We start from the raw sequence: 8,424 nt of genomic DNA, 5'->3' as shown, positions 1-8,424 counted from the left end.
GTTGATTGAGTTTATGGGAACTTGATATTATTTCTGGTTTTATTCCTGCTTCCATAAGTCTTTAATTGTTATCTCTTAAGTTTTATAAGTTGGTCTGTAAAAATGGTCCCCCACTAGAGGGTTATTGTGGGTGCCAGTTATGGTGGGTCGGGTAGTGACATGTATAAAAAATTTTCTAAGTTGATATAACGATATCGAAATTGTATTGCGCTAAATTTGATATAATGATATCGAAATAGTGTTGTGTTGCTTTAATATAATGATTACTTGTTGCAATGTTTGAAATTTGAAAAAAACATCAAAAAATATATTTTTTAAACATACAACAATAGATTTTGTATAATGCAGAAAATTTGAGCGTTTGGAGACTTCTGAATATTCAATAAAAATATAATTGCTCGAATGATAAGCACCTCTCACTTCCAACCTGAATGTTGTGAGTTTGAGTTACCAAGAGATCAAAAACAATGAGAACTACCCTAGGTAGGGGTAAAAAAGAAAAAAAAATATAAATGAGGGAACAAAATAGGTAACAACGTAGAAATGACACTGTAATTACCTAAATTATTCAATTTCTCAATTATTACAATAATCTCCATATTAAATAAAGGTAAAACATTATTATATTTTCTCCCCAAAAAATTCTTTTCAAATTTAATAGTACATGAGATTTTTTTAATAAAATAAATATAATACATCTTTAGAAAAAAATGAGGGCCCCAAAAATTGAAGTTCCAATCCGTTACTTTAATAGTCTTATGATCGAGACGACAGTGTCTAAATCGTCTCAAAATTCATTAACATACTTCCTTGATCATGTCTAATACTCCGTATTATATATGTACCAACACGTTCACTTCATTTTTTAAAAACAAGATTTGTCACAATTCAAATTTAAACTACAGATTTGCATTTTCCAATAAAACCGACATAAGTACATACAACATTAAGCGCACGGATGGAGTATTACTTTTCTTTCGTACTATTAATACGATCCTAATTCGAGCCAAAAAAACAACAAGTATTTCTTAGTCAACAAAGAAAAATGAATTTATTGTAATGCAAACTTTCAAGAGAGGGAGAGAGTCAAGGACAAATATCTCTTTTGAGAAATTTTATATATAGATAGATAGATAAAAAATTTATTCGTATGGAATGTTTATATCAACTAACTAATTTCAAAATTAAAAATTTAATAATAATACATACTTTTATGTCTCGAGATTTTACTAGTTACACAAAAAAGTATACAAGAGATATCCTTGATCCTTGATGTAAATATAATTAGGTACAAACAAGAGGTCCCTGACTTTTTTAGAATTCTTTTTACCAAAAATTCAAAAGAGGTTGCATGTTACACCTTTTATATTTTGTTACCGTTATCTCTTAATCTAGATTAGCTCGGCAACAACTTTTGACTCCTTGATTTCACTTTAGGGCCCACAAATTATTAGGGGCTTACTCGTAAACATGAAAAACTATAATTAGGGGTTTACTCTGATGTAAACATGAAAAATTATAATTAGGGGCTTATACTCTGATATGTAAACATGAAATCCCCATTTTATAATTGCATGTTAATTAGCACATAAAGCTTAGCCTATGGATACTAAAATCCAATCATAAACCCTTAGACATTGTATAAATGATATCTTAGTATATATAGATTAGGAGGCTATATTGTCCAGATGTATATTGAATTATTGATCATAGAGAAACATTGCCTAGGCATTTCCTCCAAGGAGATGTCACATGATAGTCATCTTCCTTTCAAAAAGTTTCTTCTTAGTCAATCATCATATTTGCAAATATAGAAAATTAATATGGAAGAAAAAATATTGATAAATACTCTTCGTGGATATCATGAGAATGAATGTACACTTACTTGCTAGTTCCTCTTTTCCTACCAAAGCTCAAATGACTAAGGGATGAGTTTAGGGCTCTTTTGGCATGCAGAATAAGGGATAATAATATTTACATAAAATATGAAATTAGTTTATTCCGTGTTTGGTTGGTAGAATAAAGAATAACAATTCTATAGAATAAATTAAGATAGTATGATTAGCTATCTCTTATAAAAGGCGAAATAACTAATCCCATGAGATATATCAATTCATAAAATATTTGCGTTTATATCTCTTCTCATATTAGAGTCCTTAAGGTATTGAAATTATCATGCTTTTATTGTCGCCGAAATGATTATTAAGAACCACAAAATTTGGTAAAGTTTACTTTGATAGTAATAATAATAATAATAATAAAACTCGATGAACTCAACCTTTTAAATAGCTCTGACCTTTGATCAAACTTATGTGACATCAATATTGTTGAGTTAGAAAAATATTTATTGTTCACGCATATTTAGAGTGTGGAATGATAATTTTCATCAAATATATATATATATAATCAATCAGAAAATATTTTTTAAAAAAAAGGCCAAAAAAAAAGTAAAATAATTCACCCCTTCCTCTTCTCATTTTCGATAAAAAATAAAAAGAAGGTTGTCGCCACCCTACCAAAAAAAATACTTGTCCTAGTCGAAAAATATATCCAACCATCATTCTTTCTTTATGTATTTTTCTTTTGCTCTACTTTCGAAGAAAGCACTCTCTCTCTCTAGCTTGAATTTTACTCATAATACACTTTTCTCCTAACATGTAGTTCCTTTGATATATTTGTTTACTGGCTCAAATTGCAAATAGAAAATATGGCACGTTTATTTTCATTATATACTATTATTTTTTAATACTTAATTTTTAATGAGTTGGTAAAAATAATGTGAAAATTCATGTGTAGTTGGTGGTATTACATGAATATTGATCGGATGAGAAAAACATTTAAAATATTGTATTTTATTAAATCTAAATTTTAAGTTGATAAAATTGTGAGTAGAAAATTCAATTGACAATTCAAATCAAGTTTAGGAGTCTCTCCTAGTCATTCTGTCAAATTAAATAATCGACTAGTTTAGGTGCCCTTTGAGAATATCTTGGGATCCCACTGTATACTTCAAAGTGTTGTCCAGTGTAGGAATAGTAGGTTAGCTTAAAGCTTAATCATTTTACCCAGCAAAATCACAACAACAAATTATTGGCGCTGAATTTAAATTTCTCAAGATCTAAAAAGTAAAATGCTCTTTCCTACTTAAAATAATGATATAGTCCCAAGGGAACATTTTTAGCGTTCCAAGACAACACAATTTGAACTATAGCACTAAAGAAAATGGTCTTTGTACTCTCAAAAAATTTATTTGCACATTGTTGATATAAATCTAAACAAGTTTATTTAGAGTTGCAATGTAAAGTGATTATAGGTATCATTGAAGTCTATACACACGATACATGTGTCGTACTCGGAGGTTTGATATAATAAACATCAAATACAAATAAATTTGTTTCATAATAAGCAATTGAAAACAATTAATGGTGTCAAGACACAAGCTTATTTGATGCTTCAAATTATTGTGAAGAGATGTGGTGGGATGAATGAGATTCCTTCAAATCAAATATCTCGAATTTGAAACCAAAAATCAAACAAATTCTTTGTACAAAACATTTTCCCTTTTAATAGGCTCTAAACATGAAGTGAATTGTGAATACCTAATAGTTAAACAAAAACAAAATCAAATAAACAAAAAGGGATTTTTTTGGTTCTATTTGAAGCAAAGAAAGGGACCAACATAGCATTCAGAAGCATGGGGACCATTGAAAGGGAAGTTTACTAAGTTAAAATCTTGTGATTTTTTGTTACCAGGGGCTTTCCTTTAGATTTGGGACCTCAAGATTATGGTGGCAAATAGACGGGTCGAGTCAAATGAATCAAGTAAAAATAAATAAAATATTTGACTCGACTCATATTTAATACAACAACAACAACCCAGTGAAATCCCACATCGTAGGGTCTGGGGAGGGTAGAGTGTACGCAGACCTGACTCCTACCAATGTAGGACGGCTGTTTCCGAAAGACCCCCGGCTCAATAAAAGCATAGAAAAAGGTCAGACAATAATATTAGAGTAAATAAGTAGATGACAAATACGGTCCAAACAATAGTATAATCAAAGCACAAAAACAGTAGATATTATTATTGGATAATAACATAAATACCAGAAATCACATTGCGTTAATACGTCTACGAATAAGGGAGAATAAAACTATTATGTACTAGCCTTCTACCCTAATGTGTGTCCTCCACACCCTCCTATCTAGGGTCATGTCCTCGGTAAGTCGTAAATGTGCCATGTCCTGTCTGATCACCTCTCCCCAATATTTCTTCGGCCTACCCCTACCTCTCCTGAAACCATCCATGGCCAGCCTCTCACATCTCCGCACTGGTGCATCTGGGACTCTCCTCTTCACATATCCAAACCATCTCAGTCGCGTTTCCCGCATCTTGTCTTCCACCGAGGCCACTCCTACCTTTTTTCGAATAGCCTCATTTCTAATCTTGTCACTCCTGGTATGCCCACACATCCATCTCAACATTCTCATCTCGGCAACCTTCTTCTTTTGCACGTGGGAGACCTTAACTGGCCAACACTCCGCCCCATATAACATAGCTGGTCTAACGACCACTTTGTAGAACTTGCCCTTAAGTTTTGGTGGCACCTTCTTGTCACATAACACACCGGAGGCGAGCCTCCATTTAATCCATCCTGCCCCAATACGGTGTGTGACATCCTCGTCGATCTCTCCGCTGTCTTGCATGATAGAACCAAGGTACTTAAAACTACTTCTCTTTTGGATGGCTTGTTCCCCGAGCCTAACTTCCGCACCAACCTCTTGAGGTGTCTCACTGAACTTGCACTCTAGGTACTCTGTCTTGGACCTACTCAACTCAAACCCCTTAGACTCCAAGGTGCGTCTCCAATCTTCCAGCTTAGCGTTAACTCCGCTACGAGTCTCATCGATGAGGACTATGTCATCCGCAAAAAGCATACACCATGGCACCTCACCTTGAATTTGTCGCGTCAATCCATCCATCACCAAGGCAAATAGGAACGGGCTAAGAGCTGATCCTTGATGCAACCCCATCATAACTGGGAAGTGTTCTGAGTCCCCTCCTACTGTTCTTACCCTGGTTTTGGCACCCTCGTACATGTCCTTGATCACCCTTATGTACGCTACAGGTACACTTTTAGCCTCCAAACATCTCCATAGTATCTCTCGTGGTACTTTATCGTAAGCCTTTTCCAAGTCTATGAACACCATATGCAAGTCTCTCTTCCTCTCCCTATATTGCTCCATTAGTCTCCTCATAAGGTGGATGGCTTCTGTAGTTGAGCATCCCGGCATAAATCCGAACTGGTTCTCTGAAATAGACACGCCTCTCCTCACCCTCATCTCTACCACTCTTTCCCACACTTTCATAGTATGGCTTAAAAGCTTAATACCTCTATAGTTGTCACAACTCTGGCTATCCCCTTTATTTTTGTAAAGCGGGATCATGATGCTCGATCTCCATTCTACGGGCATCGTTGCCGTCGTAAAGATGACATTAAATAACCTAGTCAGCCATTCCAAACCTACCGAGCCCGCACTCTTCCAAAATTCTCCAGGGATCTCGTCAGGTCCGGTCGCTCTTCCCCAGCGCATCCTACGAACAGCATCCTTAACCTCATCGACCGTAATACTCCTACAACCCCCAAAATCGTGACTCCTTCCTGTATGTTCCAAATCTCCCAACACAATTTCTCTGTCCCCTTTGTCATTCAAAAGTTTATGGAAGTATGACTGCCATCTTTGTTTGATAAGGGTCTCCTTTACCAATACTTTTCCGTCTTCGTCTTTAATGCACTTCACTTGATCCACATCGCGTGCCCTTCTCTCCCGGGCCCTGGCTAGCCTGAATAATTTTCTGTCCCCACCTTTCTCTTCCAGTTCAGCATAGAGACGTTCAAAAGCTGCCATTTTTGCCGTTGCAACCGCCGACTTCGCCTCCTTCCTCGCTATCTTATACAGTTCTCCATTCGTCCACTTCTCCACCTCATCCTTGCTCTCTATCAACTTAGCATACGCCACCTTCTTTGCTTCCACTTTCCCTTGCACTTCTCCATTCCACCACCAGTCCCCTCGATGCCGACTACGACTACCTATCGAGACTCCTAACACTTCCTTTGCTACAACCCTAATATAACTAGCTGTCCTATCCCACATATCGTTCGCATCCCCACTACTATCCCAGGCCCCCATATCCTTCAATTTCTCTCCCATCTCAAGGGCACTAACCGTTGTCAAACTCCCCCATCTGATCCTAAGTCGTTCTTCCCTGACCCTTCTCGTCCTTGTCATCTTTATCCCTAAATCCATCACTAAGAGCTTATGTCGGGTTAAAAGGTTGTCGATCGGGATGACCTTACAGTCTTTGCACAAACCCTTATCATCCTTCCTGAGGAGTAAAAAATCTATCTGAGTTTTAGCCACTGAACTACGGAAGGTTACCAAGTGGTCCTACTTCTTTGGGAAACTCGAGTTGGTTATCACCAATCCGAAAGCTCTTGCGAAATCCAACAGTGCGGTTCCTCCTCCATTTCTGTCCCCGAAGCCAAAGCCCCCATGCACATCATCATACCCTCCCGAAATAAATCCGATGTGCCCATTGAAATCCCCTCCCACGACAAGCTTCTCAGTAGGTGGTATGCCTCCCAATAACTCGTCCAACTCCTCCCAAAAGCGCCTCTTATCCTTCTCGCACAAGCCCGCTTGGGGCGCATAAGCACTAATAACGTTCAACGTGATCCCTTCAACGACCATTTTAATCGACATCATCCTATCATTGACTCTCCTAACCTCCACCACCTGATCCCTTAAATCACTGTCTATTAAAATGCCTACTCCATTTCTATACTTCGATTTACCAGAAAACCAAAGCTTATACCCGTCTACCTCCTTAGCTTTAGAGCCGACCCATTTTGTCTCCTGGACACAAGCTATATTAATCTTCCTCTTCTTTAGAATCTTAACCAGTTCTATGGATTTACCCGTTAACGTCCCAATGTACCCGTTATTATGAAATAATCATTTGCCCTTCCCCCTAGCGTTATCATGTTTATTAGGTGTTGCGGAGATGATTGACATGATTCCCGATGTGATCAGGGTTAGATTTTGGTGTTTTGAGCCTTTTGAGTTGAGCTATGTTGAGATAGTGGACTTTGGTCAATATTTCGTGATTTGAGTGTCAGATCATAATTTTATCAATTCTGTTGAGTCCGATATGTTGATTTTGGTCTAGTAGGGTGGTTGGTTAAAGACCCGAGATCTTAGGCTGTGATTTGAGTGTGTAGGCAAAAAATTAAGTTTTTGGTCTAAAAAGGGCCCTGAGGGGATATTTCTGTCATATCAATCTTTTTTTGGAAATTTGACATTTTCATTGAATCCGAAATATCGAATTTAGTGGGGTAGCATATTCGGTAAATTTTTATCGTGCCCCCAACGAATTCTGAGGGTTTGTTTAGAGACTTTTTGGACTTGGTCTTAGCCGGTTTGCTGGTTTTCTGGTGCAGGTGAAATTACCCATCGTGATCGCAATGGAGGTCATGCGTTCGTGATGAGTGTGCTCAGTGTTCTTCACGATTGCGATGGATTGTCTCGCGTTCACGATGAGTTGGGTCGAAGAGACTCGCTATCGCAAGAATTAGCTGCTCGCGATTGCAATGTATAATTTTCACCTGGACATAACCTTGACTTCAGGTTTCTTCCTCATTTTTCATATCACACCATTTTCAATCCTTGGAAGCTTAGGAGAGGGGATCTTGGAGTAAAGTTTTGAGAAAAAGTCGTGTAGCTAAGTTCTTTTATCGATTCTATATCAATTTCTTCGAATTTTATCTTTCAAAAATACTTCAAAATCAAGATTTCAAATGAGGGTTTTGGGTCCCCCCCCCCCCAAATTAGAAAATTAGAATTTTTTTGATTTGAAACTCAATTCTTACTCGTTATTGATTGGATTTTCACCCACAAACTTTGTTTTTACTTGATGAATACGTTTATCAAATAAAATTTTGATTTTAACCTATTCGATTGCAATGAGATTTTCGGACAATTTTAACCTCAGTTTCTAACCTTAGCAATATGGGTATAGTTGAAAACTTGTTGATGAGTACTTTCCATTCTTGATAGTTGGGGATCATTCCTGGGCTATTAATAGAGGACAAGCACCGATAGAGTGATTTGAGTGAAGTTTCGGCCTTCGAATTAGGTTTGACTTATCCTTCTTCTACAGTGGGTTGGGTAGTTAATCATACTTATGAAAAAGACTATGGGATAGAATAGTAGCATGAAATTGAGATATTGGGAGCTGTTGAGCACGCTCGTGTGGGGGCTTATTTTTGTTACTTCGCCTCTGTGGGAGTTTATTTGTATTGCTTAGCTCGTGTGGAGGTCTTTTATGATACTAATTGCTTTGAGAGAGCATGTTTTACATGAGAT

Source organism: Solanum dulcamara, chromosome 3 (assembly GCF_947179165.1).
Source record: "Solanum dulcamara chromosome 3, daSolDulc1.2, whole genome shotgun sequence".
Classification (NCBI taxonomy): Eukaryota; Viridiplantae; Streptophyta; class Magnoliopsida; order Solanales; family Solanaceae; genus Solanum; species Solanum dulcamara.
This window is presented reverse-complemented; position numbering follows the sequence as displayed.